Genomic DNA, 14,321 nt, shown 5'->3' on the forward strand with positions numbered 1-14,321 from the left:
CATCCTGCACTTCAGTCTTGTAGAGGATTATGTGCACCCAAGTATATCTAGAATAATCATCAACAATGACAAAGCCATAGAGACAAGCAGTAGTAATGAGAGTTGAGTAATGAGTGGGACCGAAAAGATCCATGTGGAGCAGTTCGAAGGGTTGAGTAGTTGTCATGATTGTCTTCGAGGGATGTTTCGCCCTCGTCATCTTCCCTGCTTCACAGGCACCGCATAAGTGATCTTTCTTGAACTTGATGCCCTCGATGCCTATGACATGCTTTTTCTTTGCAAGGGTGTGGAGGTTCCTCATGCCAGCATGCCCAAGCCTCCGATGCCAGAGCCAGCATTCTGAAGCTTTTGCTAGAAGACATATGGCAAGCTGTGGTCCTGCTGAGAAATCTACCACGTACAAATCATCTTTCTGATACCCTTCAAACACTAGAGACTTGTCAGATTCCATTAGAACAAGGCAACGATATTTTCCAAATATTACGATCATGTTTAAATCGCAAAGCATTGAGACAGACATTAAGTTGAAGCCAAGGGATTCAACAAGCATGACTTTATCCATGTGTTGATCCTTTGAGATTGCAACTCTACCTAGACCCAATACCTTACTTTTACCAGTGTCAGCAAATGTGATGTGGCTCTTGTCGGATGGACGTAAGGTTGAGTCCATAAGAAGGCTTCTTTTGCCAGTCATGTGGTTGGTACACCCACTATCAATAATCCATTCTGAAGACGCTGGTGTCGTACCCTACAGTGCAGTTAGGGGGATAGGCTTCACGAAGAGAATTGTGAAGCAAAAATATTTGACGAACCAGTGGGTTATGAAAGCTTAGATCCAGATTAGGACTGATAGGGAGAGTAGCAAGCGATTCAAGAACGAAGTACATAGTAAGACCATTCGGGCATTTGATCTTGCACCCTACAAGATGTTTAAGGTCCCCAGCAATAGCATCAGACGATTTTGGTTTTCTGCTAGAGACCTTTCCCTGCAAAAGAGAGTTAAGCTTTCTTAGTCACCCACATCTTCAAGGGTGGCTTAGAAGCAATAAGTCTAAGTGCAGCGTCTGAGAACTTTGGCTTTGGAGCTCTAGCAAAAAGTCTTGCAGGCGGACAATAGTACTCATAAGAATAAGCAGAATAGTTCTTGGTCTTATGAACATGGCGGTTTGATGAACCGCGCTCATATTCATAGGCCTGAGTATGGTTTCCGTGCAAAACATTTGCGTTAGTGCGACTCAGGTGAGTCCTCTGTCTGTATGAAGCCTTTGGGCCGTATGAAGCCTGTGGTCTGGGGTTAGTCTTCTTCATCTATGGTGTCATGACGACATTCACAGGAAGATTTTCCAAACACCTTTTGGGCACCCAGATCTTCTTCATAGATGGTCCATTCCTGCAGTTAGTACCAATGTACCTGGAAAACATTCTGATTCTTAAACAGTTTATAGTTTGCATCAAAGGATTCATCAATGACAATGGGGTTAGCACAAGTGAAGCCAGATAGATTGGATGGATCTGCTGAAGGTTCCTTTGCAGCAACCCATGTGGTTTTGGGATACTGCTCGGGTTTCCAGTAAGAGCCATCAGCATTCATTTTCCTTACGAACCCAACACCCTCTTTCCTCGGGTTTCGGTTCAGAATCTGCCTTTTGAGGACATCACATAGTGTCTGATGCCCTTTAAGACTTTTGTACATCCCTGTTTCAAGCAATGTCTTCAACCTAGCATTCTCATCAGCAATAGCAGTGGTATCCTCAACAGAGGGGTTAGTTACCACATCAACAATTGAAGATATTGCAACAGTAGCAGCAGTAGAACATTCAGCAACAGAAGTAGCATTATCACGCTCAATGCATTTAAGACATGGTGGTTCAAATCCTTCCTGAGCGGAACTGATCTGTTCGGCGCGAAGTGACTCGTTTTCCTTTTGAAGATCTTCATGAGCCGCTCTCAATTTCTCAAGATCTTGCTTCCTTTGAAGATAATCATAGGAAAGCTTTTCATGAGTTGTTGAGAGCGTTTCATGACGACTTTCAAGTTCCTCATACTTAACGTGAAGATTTTTTATGTCTTCAATTAAGGACTCAGATCGAGTCATTTCAGCGCCCAACAGATCATCGCTTTTGTCTAACAGTTTTTGAATATGTTCCATGGATTTCTATTGTTCAGTTGCAATTTTAGCAAGTGTTTTGTAGCTGGGTCTTGAACCACAATCAGAGTCATCGTCACTAGATGTTTGATAGTGAGTAGTGCGTGTGTTTACCTTGGCACCGCGTGCCATGAAGTAGTAGGTAGGAGCAGAGTAGTCCTTGTCATTTGCATCGGTGTCGGTGGTGAAGTCATTGTCTTCAGTGTTGAAGATGGACTTCGCAACGTATGCAGTAGCCAGACTTGCAACGCCAGAATCGGACTCCTCCTCAGACTCCACCTCCGCCTCCTCAGAAGCGGACTCCTCCTCTGAATCCATTTCCTTGCCAACAAACGCACGTGCCTTGCCAGATGAGCTCTTCTTGTGTGATGAAGACTTTGAGGAAGACTTGGAAGAAGACTTTGAGTATTTCTTCTTCTTCTTGTCGTCAGAGTCATATTCCTTGCTCTTCTTCTTCTTTCTGTTCTCATTTTCCCACTGCGGACACTCAGAGATGAAGTGGCCAGTTTTCTTGCACTTGTGGCATGTTTTCTTCTTGTAGTCATGAGCATAAGCTTCATCATTCCTTGAGCTTGATCGTGAAGACTTTCTGAAGCCTTTCTTCTTGGTGAATTTTTGGAACTTCTTCACAAGCATAGCAAGTTCCTTTCCAATGTCTTCAGGATCATCAGAACTGCTGTCAAATTCTTCTTCAGATGAGGAGACAGCTTTTGCCTTCAAGGCACGAGTTCGCCCATATTTGGACCATAGATATCTCTTTTCTCAAAAAGCTGAAACTCATGTGTGTTGAGCCTCTCAAGTATGTCGAACGGATCGAGTGTCTTAAAATCAGGTCGTTCTTGAATCATCAGGGCTAGGGTGTCAAACGAACTGTCAAGTGATCTCGGTAGTGTCTTGACGACTTCATGCTTGGTGATCTCAGTAGCGCCGAGGGCTTGAAGCTCATTTGTGATGTCAGTGAGTCGGTCAAACGTGAGCTGGACATTCTCATTGTCATTTCGCTTGAAGCGGTTGAAGAGGTTGCGAAGGACACTGATTCTCTGATCTCTCTGGGTTGAGACGCCTTTGTTGACCTTGGAGAGCCAGTCCCAGACCAGCTTAGATGTTTCCAAAGCACTCACACGGCCATACTATCCTTTGGTCAGATGACCACAGATGATATTCTTGGCAGTAGAGTCCAGTTGAACGAACTTCTTGACATCAGCAGCAGTGACACCTTCTCCAGCCTTGGGAACGCCGTTCTTGACGACATACCATAGGTCGACGTCAATGGCTTCAAGATGCATGCGCATCTTATTCTTCCAGTAGGGATATTCAGTTCCATCGAAGACGGGGCACGCAGCGGAAACTTTAATTATCCCTGCAGTCGACATAGCTAAAACTTCAGGTGGTTAAACCGAATCACACAGAACAAGGGAGCACCTTGCTTTGATACCAATTGAAAGTGCGTTATATCGACTAGAGAGGGGGTGAATAGGCGATTTTTATGAACGTCTTCAAAACGTGGAATTTTCAAAGACAAATGCTAGAAATAAACCTATTACCATGCAGCGGAAGGTAGACTACACTAGGCAAACCATAGTCAAGTATTAAATCAAGTGAGAGCACAATGACTAATAGCAGCAATGTAGTAAGGATCAGGTGGGAAGATATTGTGAAGCCAAACAGAACACGCAATCACTCAGTGAAGACAAAAGATAGTGCAAACATACAATGACTTCACAAGGAGTAACAGTAAGTAAAGGGAAGGGAATGATTAAACCAGTGACTCGTTGAAGACAATGATTTGTTGGACCAGTTCCAGTTGCTGTGACAACTATACGTCTAGTTAGGGCGGCTAGGTATTTAAACCTAAGGACATACAGTCCCGGACACCCAGTCCTGAACACGCAGCTCAGGACACCCAGTCCTCACCGTATTCCCTTTGAGGTAAGGTCACACAGACCTCGCCCAATCACTCTGGTAAGTCTTCAAGGTAGACTCCCAAACCTTCACAGACTTCGTTCACCGGCGATCCACAATGTCTCTTGGACGCTCAGAACGCGACGCCTAACCGGCTGGAGGATTCACGGTCCTCAAGTGTAATAAGTCTTCAGATCACATAGACAAGAAGACTTAAGTGATGCCCAATTCTCTTTGGCTCTGGGTGGTTAGGGCTTTATCCTCACAAGGAATTCTCTCTCAAAGGCTTCGAGGTGGGTTGCTCTCAAACGACAAAAGCCGTACTCTGAATCTGAGCAGCCAACCGTTTATGGTTGTAGGGGGTGGACTATTTATACACATGCATATTGATCTCCTTAATAGTTCAAAGAGGTGCGAGGCAAGCTCCTAGCACAGGACCACATAGAAGCAATTCAAGAGAAAATAACGGGATTTTTGCTCGACCAGGTCATAGATCCCAAAGGAGAATACTATTACCCGCTACCGCCCCCATGAACCACTTCCAATTGTTATCGTGCTCCGAAGGCACCAATTAGTTAGGCTAATGCCACTGGCCCCGAAGGCACCAATTAGGAGAAATTGTATATATATATATATATATATATATATATATATATATATATATATATATATATACATGTGTGTATATATGTGTGAATTAATTAATGGTGGTTGTGAGACATTCGATGATATATATATATATATTATGATCGGTTCTACTAGAAATTCTATTTATATATATGCATAACGTGTACAATATGTAGTATCGTAAAATACCAGCAAACGAAAAATAATTAAATGGAAAACACAAAATTAAATGAAAAGAAATCATAAACCCAAAACTCCCCCAACATTTTAATACCGGTTGGTAACACCAACCGGTACTAAAGGGCTCCCTGCCCCCGAAGCTAGCTCGTGCCACGTGGTTGCCCTTTAGCACCGGTTCGTGCTGAACCAGTACTAAAGGGGGGGCTTTAGTGCCTACATTTTAGCGCCGGTTACCAAACCGGCACTAAAGGGCCTTACGAACCGGTGCTATTGTTTCTGTAGAGCAGAAACAGCCACCCTACCATGTACTCAGGAAAGGAACATGCTTGGTTCTTCTATCTATATTGTTTCTGTAGCTTATATACTTCAGGTTTTCACTATTATAGTGTTGTGTCCCTTCCGAGAAAGCCATGGAAACCATGGTGTGCTTCGTGCACTGCTACCTTAGTAGTTGGCCTTCAAAAAGGGACCAAGATATATGTTCATCGTAATTAAGCTAATATTTTCTGATTCTCTTTTGTTCTATTTTCAGTCCATAAACTGCATTTCCAGTGGGAGAGGGAGGTATAAGTGCGAGAGGTACCCGTCCATCCAACGTCCTCTGTGTTGTTTGCTCTGTCTGTGCGCCTGTGCGCAATTTGTGGCTGCCGCTTCGTTGCCATTTTCCCTTATTTTTTTTTACCTGAGAGATAAATAAGGAAGCAAGGAGAGGCTAATTAACTGGTGGGACAGTCAGGTAACTGAAGTATAGTAGAGCCTCTTCAGTAAGAGAACATATAGGGATTCTCCTTTTTTTTATAGCCTGCACTAGAGGCTGTAGAGTTAAGTTTGTACATTTTGTGAAATTGTATTGTTCCAGCTTCTCTTATTATACACTTTAACTGTCAGGTTATTTACTATGTGCATATTTCCTTTTGGTGTTGCTAATCGTGCCATAAATCTACTTATTGATCTTTTTCCAGTTATGCTAATCTTACATCCTTCTCTTATTTGTGGGCCTAATAATTACTAGCAGGTAGTGCGCGGCGGCACGCCGCGCCATAAGGACTGATAAGCAATTTAGTTTTTTTAGGTAATATTTGGTAAGTTGTCCCAGGATTTGGTTCATGGTAGAGTAGTTCATACTAGGGTACATCTATTTGGTACGTACATAAGTGATCTACAACATGTAGTGATAGTGGGTACTCGATGCAGAATTACGAAGCTTTTGTTCGCTTCTTATAGTACCTATGATGTTGATCCTCCAGCCAGGTTTGTCTATCTGATGTAGTGGTAGTGAAATAACCGCTGCTGGTCGGAATAGACATATCATCACCAACCAACCTATTCAAGCCGATCCATGCAAGCATGCCTCTTCCTCTTTGCTAGGTGAGTAATCTAAAGAATAGCAATACTACAACATTGTAATTCAATAGAAATCAGGTTAAGAAGCAATATATTCATTGAAAAGCAGCAAACTGTACACTTAAAATATCAATGAAGCACACATGTGCAATACTAAGGAACAACCTCATGTTACCCGAAAGCGTTTGAAATTCTCTAACTGTTATACGCCATTCTAACATTATTTTCTCGAACAACCTTTCTACCTGTCCCAGCCATATCATACATGCAAAAAACATACTCCCTCCGTTTCTAAATACTTGTCTTTCTAGGCATTTCAACAAGTGACTACATACGGAGTAAAATGAGTGAATCTACACTAAAATATGTCTACGTACATCCGTATCTAGTAGTCATTTGAAATGTATCTAGTAGTCATTTGAAATGTCTAGAAAGACAAATATTTAGGAACGGAGGGAGTACTTCAGTACATAGGCTGCTATAGCCAAATATGGACACCAGGTGTCCAATAATCAGGACCATAACATCATGACAGAGAAGAAATAGAACTTGGACCTAGTCAATATGATTATCCCTAGTCAATATGATTATCTCAATCCGAGACGAATGCTCTCTCTTCAGATTTACTGAATGTGGTTAGTACTGAAAACATAGACCAATCTCTAGCATAAATCATATTTTAACGAAGCATGTAGGTGAATAAAATCCAAGCTGCTTCATGGAAATGAGTGGCTAACTCAATACGCAAGTTGAACTTGAATTTTAAGCTAAAGAAGAAATGAATGAACTCGGAAATTTGGAATAAACCATTGAGAACTCAAGTGAATGATCTCACTTGAAGCCTGGGCCTTGGCAATTCAACATGAACATGTCTTCTCTGCCTACCAAGAAACTGCAATGTTTCAATCATCTTCTTGCTGGCTACAAATTCTGCACCTAGACACTGGAAACATAGAAGGGAAGGGACGACACAAACATAGCAAATAACAAGGATATACATTGGTTGAAAGGGAAGCAAGGAAATGACATCTACTATGGCCCAGTTTTGGAGACCATTAACCAGTTAAGCAAATAGAAAAATATTGACATAGTATATACTGTAACAGGAGGACAGTATATTAGTCACCAAAAGAGAGCTTCTGCAAGCACAAGAGCGACTCCAATTTCCCAAGGAATTCAAAAAATTAACTTATATCAAGGTGAACAGTTGTTGTGTTCTTTTAACCAATTCAATTAAAACGCATTATGTGCAAGGCGGTACAACTCCTCTCCTCTAATTATAATATGAATATACTGCATATGAAAGGAAACCTTATTTACAGCTACAGCTACGAAATTAAAGCTCCAATTGACCACTGAACCTTACAACATAGCCGTTTAGTACAGGGAGACACATAAAAACCTGGATCTGCTACAAAGATGGTTCTTGTACGATCATCTGAATATATAGTACTATAAGCGCTAAGTGCAACTGTGCAAACTTTTATCTACCAATCACACAAATACAAATGGCAAAACTAAATGATATTAAGGAACAAAATGAAGAGTTCATGAAGGGGAGAAGTAGGAAACTTGTTTGGTCTGAAATTTTGACATGTCTAAAACATGACAGTACAGACTTTACAATGTTCATTTGAATAAAATCTGGCCCAACCTTATTCCAAGGTAGAATAGGTCAAGAGGACCATTTACCCTGCACCTTGCTGCCATGGCATAAATGCTATGAAACTGAATCACAAAAATACCTGCAGAGATAGCTGCAGAACCGTAAAGAGCATAAAACCTCATGTGAATACGTTTGGAATATTAATCTTCTCTATCAAAATTTCCAGAGAGAAAATTAATAGCTGATTGTGAGGTCCAAATTCAGTTACATAACCAACAAATACATCTCCTGCCTCTCAAATTAAATTCACAAAAGCACCAGCTTTGAACTACAGAGTAAATAGAAAAATTTACAAAAAAGAAGAGTCACAACAGAATAGGGAAGGTTGTATTATCAATGGCCTCACATACAGGAGCTTCCATCACATACAGAAGCTTCCATCAAAAGGCTTGAAACCTGCAAAGTAATGTACAATGATGCTCCATCTCATGCATAAACTTTGTCAGTGTCACTTTGAGAAACCTTATTTACATACTTCCTACAATTATATCAAGAATACAGGATGTGCCCTTGCACCCCCATGCTCTTCAGTCTTCACTGTCCGATATTTTTCAAGCACATGAATATTGGTGCTGCGTGCAATGTTCACAAGCGATAGTCAGACGATTGACAATGCTATATCTGAAAATTTATAGTAATCACTGGAAAATCTTGCACAATGAAATGAACTCATAAAAACTGAGAGTACACCCATCATATGTCACTTGGGATCAATAAAAATTTCTTCAGATCAATCAATCAAACTTATCTCAAATCAATAAATTTCACTGAAACCACATGGAAACCTTCCAATTTTCAGAAGAAACAGAAATCAAGAATAGAAGCTTGAACTAATTAGTCACATCACTCATCCATCCCGGAAACTTTGTGGATCGAAGCCTTCAAACAAGAGTCTGTACCCAACTATGAAGCTCACCGCACGTCATTCAGAGAACACTGATTTGGATGAATAGTATGGGGATTTGGCCTCACCGGTGGGAGTGGTGTGTCATACGACTGAATGCCCGTGGTCACCCTCACATCGGGCCAGTCCATCTGACGTTGTTGTTCCCTCGCGTGCATATTGGACCTTGTGTGGCTCCCCGCCGGGCGGATCTCACCACACAATACGGACCTGGCCGGCCATCGTACATGCATCATAGCACAATGGGATGGCGACGGCGAGGCTCATCATAGTGGGCAGCAGTGAGGTACATCTCCAACAGCTCTCGACGCCGCCGCCACGCCTTCTTTGGCCACTGCACCATCCCCGCTCCTCCCCTCATCCATCTCGCACCTCTCCATCACTGAGGTGGGGAGACTGGGAGCTGGGGCGCGTAGACGCGTCGGCAACGACGCTAGCCTAGCCGAGGCGACAACTCCCTCCGACGAGGACGTGGCGATGGTGAGGATCACCGGCGGCCTCGACGGGCGCTTCTGGAAACAGAACGGGGGGATGGGGGGCATGGGGATGGGCCGAGAGGGGTAGGGGACACCGACAGATGAGACCGTCGGGTGGGGTGGAATTTTATATCCGCAAAGAGCTGCGGTGTCACGGGATTGGACTCGAGGCTTCGAGAGAGACAAGAAAAATATCTACAAAATCGCAGCGCACGACACGTACACCCCAGAAGGCCTGGTCAAAGTGCAAACCGCAAATGCTACAGTCTGAGATGAAAGAAAAGATATGATCGAAGGTTCTACCATGCGTCACACGCGTCAAGTCCACAGGGTGGGATAGAAACGTGGCAAACGAAGGAAACGAAGCACTTCCGTCACACGCGTAATTTTTACAGCCACCGTGAAAAAAATTCCAAAAAAACCAGGGAAAAGAATCCCTTACGGGCCTAGTCTTCTTAGTATTCAGAAGGGATGCTACATGTTCCTAGATGCACCAGATCACTAAATCAGGTCTGACTTGACCTTTTGTCCCTCACTTCACTCAAGATCAGACACTGTTAGTGGGAAGTTAGTTAGGGTAATTTGTGATCAAGCTTGACGTTCTTGCCTATTTTGTTCTACTTTCGTTCGTATTGCCATGCCACGTAGTTTCGGTAGTGGCATAACCTTTCTTATATAGAATTTCATAACACTGGTATTTTTTAGGGATAACACTGCAATTTTAGATAGATTTCTTTTTGTACAAGTCTCAAACTGAAATCCGAACAAACTTATCTCCAAAGGCCAGCATAATGGTGCTTAAAAGAAATGCTAATCTGCACTCGCATTCCCTTGCGTTGGTGGTTCAAGGATAGGCACATGTGTGAGCGGCTTGTTATTATTATTTTTTCCTTTTTTTGGTTTTCTTTTTTTCTCCTTCAAATAATCTAGTACTTCAAAAAAAATCAAAAACTGGAAAAAGGGAATTTTTAAATAAAATGTTCAATAAATCATAAAGTATTTATGAATTAAAAAATCGTATTTTTTTAAAGTCACGTATTCAAAAAATATTCAGAATTCTGGAAACAAATATTTGGGAAATAAAAAAATTCATGATTTTTTAAAAGTTCATGTATTAAAAAATGTTAATGAAGTTAAACAAAATGTTTTTTTAGAAACACCTATAGCTTTATTGATCATTACAATTACAGGTATACTGATTTGAACCTAAGATCCAAGAAAATATAAAGTAACTCCTATGACTAAGAATTACAGTGAAATCTCTTGTTAAACACCTTCTTGGTGGTAGTATTCTCTGCTCGAAAAAATACTCCAAAGACTTCGGTAAAGAGGCTACAATTAAACTGGAACAATGATGTTATCACTCTTTCACCCGCACGAACATTATCAATAATGGTTTTTGATAGCGTCTTGAATCGCGCATCTAAACAGATGAGAGGCCTTAATCGATGAATGTACTTGGGCCGGGGATGATCCCCTAGAAATGCAGGCCGTCAAATCACTATATCTTCATCATGGCGTCGATGAAAGATTTCACCTCCACAAGAATCAAACCAACAAAAAAAAAGCTTGACATAGTAGCATAAACTCATTAGATCCGAGTAATCGAATCCCCGAGGACAAAAAACTCTCTAACTTCGTGGCACTGCCAAGAGAATGAGAGGAAGTTAATTCTCATAAAACTATGATGATCACTAGGCATTGACGAATAATATAGAGGCCTTGAAAACCCAAGGTCTAAGATGGCGGCTGGAGGCGAGGGGGGCAAAATGTTATATGTGAAGCAGCAAAATGTTGTCATGGCCTTTGAAGAGTATGATTTTTTTTCTCCCATTGCAACGCACGGACCCTTTTGCGAGTTATACTAACTTTAGTATAAAGTTGAGGCACTTGTTTTGGGATGAAGAGAGTATGTGATAGTAGTACCTAGGCTTCGACATCATGTATATTCTAATCAGAAAGAAACCTAGGGACCCCTTTGTTGAGATTAGACAATGGAGAAACATGTCTTATCTTTTTCTATGGTTCATCTGGACAAAATATTACATCAAATCGTTATCTGTCGACCGTCGTGACATTTTTTAACACACATAAAATCTGCAATGAGGAGGCTTCAGCATCCATGCGATGAAGGGAGGAGGATATATGAATTAAACTTAACTTTTAGGTGGAATAGAACGTATATAGATGAACACCGGTTTTCTCACAGTAGCATGAAAATATTTTAGCGACACTAACTGTGAAGTAATTATCTGCAAGGAAACTTGGTCGAACTATTTCTAGGTAATAAAAAGAATGCATGCAAGAACTTAGAAATTACAAAGTGCTTGAAGTTCATTTAAATAAAACATGAGTTTATTTAATCTCACCAGAATCGTATCTTAAGAATTAATGTCACGTAAAATATAATTCCCATTGTTTTACTGTTACAAGAAGTAAAAAAAGTAAAACAAGTTGTAACTTAAAGATAATTTGAAATAGCTCATAACAGACCAGAATAAGGAAAAAAATTGTTGACCGCGCATTTACGCGGGCCACCATGCCTAGTTATTCTAAGAACTCATTGAAATTTTTCCTGTTGGAAACATCTTGGCATAGCAAGCTCGGTAAATGAAGCACTTGACATAGCAATGTTCCACAGGATCATTCATGAGCTTGCATTTGTAGCCTAAAAATTGCATCCTCGATGTATCGAGATGATACACCATCACTGCCCAGTGAACTAAAAGGATGAGCGCATTCTTGTGCGGGTGAAATCCTATAATTCTGCTGTCAGCACACCATGTCGATTGCACAAGGTTTTCGCTACCTTGTGGCACATCGATGAAGTTCTCCTCGTCTGAGTTCCACGAAGAGTCAGAGTCATATGCTCCAGCTCTGTCCTCCTCCACATTACCATAGCCGTTATCCTCGGTCAAGTTGACTGGTCCACAGCTGCTTCGGATAACCCCCCATTTCACCATTGTTGGCTTTAGTATTGAAAACTTAATAAGATCACTGTGCGGCTTGAGGTTGGCGTTGTGTGCCAGTGTCCAATCTAGTTGACCATCTGATGATTCGGTTAGCATCCATACTTGAAGCTGTAACTGCTTATTGATTGTCACGTAGTGAACCCCTCTGTCATAACTTGCCAAGACAGAATTTTTTGGCATTGGATACATGCTCTCAGCACTGCATGTTTCCCCAGGGAGTTGGACCATGTCGTAAGTCCTCTCTGAGGACCGTAGGATCACGAGATATAGCGACGCACGCCAGTAACCGGATGACCAAAACATTCTATCGTAGCGATCAGATGCCCAGGATATTCTCCCGTAGCAGAAGGAGAATCTAGCCACCACGTCGTAGAGGTGGCTTGGGGCACAACGTCCGGGCGTAAATTCTCGGAACTCCCACTGGCCGGTGCGCGACGAGTACACTTCCAAAGGAAGTAGCTTCTTCGGCTCATCCACCCCTTCCTGTTGCAGTTGCTTCTTGTGCCTCGCTGACAACCACTCCTCAATCAGTATATCCTCACGGAAAAGGAACACGTCATAGTGCAGTGACACGGCCGGGTCGAAGGCAAGAGACATAGCGTCGATGCGCCACTTGGTCGACGGGCATGGCAGGCGAACGTACCATGCCGTTGCCGGGTTGAACACGTAATAGTTTCCCTGGTCCTCGAGGAAGAGAAGGCCGTTGCAGGAGTTGCATATGGTGGCCTTGTGCGGGTACACGGGTCGTCGGGAGCTAGGTTTGCAGTACTGCCGTTTGCACGAAGACAGCCGGCCAAAAAAGGAACAAACGGACGGGCATCCAAACTTGGTCAAGAAGATGCCAGGAAAGTCCTCCGCGGGAAAGTAGTACGGGAGGAGGAGGTCATGCGCGTCGACGATGGACTGCCACGCGCGGCACACGCACCGGCAGTGGGCGAGGGTGCGCTGTGGGAGACGACCCAAGATGTCGAGGAGCACGTCGTACGGGAAACAGATGGCGTTGTTGTCGCCGTCGCTGGCTTCCATTGAAATCGGTCGAGGCGTCGCGCGGATCGTCCAGCCGCTAGATTCCACGACTCGTGCACGCTCAGGGAGGAAAGCGATTTTAACTCGCTATATACTATGTACGGAGCTTCAAAGAAAAATACTATGTACGGTAGCCCGGCTCGATTTGGGTTTCTTTTCTTCGAGAGCAAGTTCTCTTTTTTTTGCAAGGGTTCTCCGAGGGCAAACTTAACCTCCACGCTGTTAGGAATTAATTTAGTGTAATTATTTAAAATAATCCCCTCTTCTATCTATACCTTTTTTTTGCGAAAACTATTCTATCTATACCTAATACCTAATCTCTATCTCTACCCTTAATAATAGTTATATATATTGATATTAATATTTTTATTAAATAATAAAGCGCCTACTGCTTTTTGTCGTATGTCGTCGGCATTTTTACAGAAAAATTCCCGTGTTTTTTGATATTCAATACGCAGACCTACTTTAAGTGGCAAAACAAAATGTTTTTCGGATTTTACACAAAACCCCCTACACTTTTAAGTAATCAACCCGCAGTTCACTTTTATGAGCATCTTCAACAGGCACGCAACCGTGCAGCGCACTAATTTTCTTTTACAGCACCAAAATAGCATATTTTTTCCGTGCAGCAGGGAGCTTGCTCCAGCACAAGCTACAAAATATGGCGCGCCGCTATAGCTCCAGCAGGCGCCCTAAATTTACAGCGCGCGCGCCCAACACAAACAACATTTCTCACTTTTATAGAACCAGAAAGATCAAACACACAAAAAATAAATTAACAATAAATAGTTCAATTATTATTACAACTCAAACTAATAGTTTATATTTCAACACAACAAATAGTTCAACAATACACATGATGGCTTGACTCTCACCCATGGTCAAGTGGTCATCAACTAGATCCGCCGAAATACCGTATGCCAACATACGCAAAGCGGCTGTCACCTTTTGAAAGGTGCTATGTCCGAGTTCTCCGGCGACATTCCTCCTTTGCTGAAAAATCCGATCATAACTCGTCAGTTTCTCTGCAATGCGTTTGAACAACTCGATGCTCATCCTAAAACGGCACCGAAAGTTG

At 42.3% G+C, this 14,321-nt stretch overlaps 1 long non-coding RNA gene across 1 annotated transcript; it reads right to left on the bottom strand.

The window, feature by feature from the left end:
* Window positions 1–7,983: 7,983 nt before the first annotated feature.
* On the bottom strand, window positions 7,984–9,330 carry LOC147981966 (uncharacterized). The gene is made up of 2 exons (XR_015599086.1): window positions 8,838–9,330; window positions 7,984–8,437 (listed from the first exon to the last, which is right to left on the bottom strand). It is a non-coding gene; the product is annotated as an uncharacterized LOC147981966 (long non-coding RNA).
* Between the last annotated feature and the right edge of the window lie 4,991 nt (window positions 9,331–14,321).

The sequence above is a fragment of the Triticum urartu genome, chromosome 3A, assembly GCF_056163025.1.
Source record: "Triticum urartu cultivar PI428250 chromosome 3A, HENAU_Tu73, whole genome shotgun sequence".
Lineage (NCBI taxonomy): Eukaryota > Viridiplantae > Streptophyta > Magnoliopsida > Poales > Poaceae > Triticum > Triticum urartu.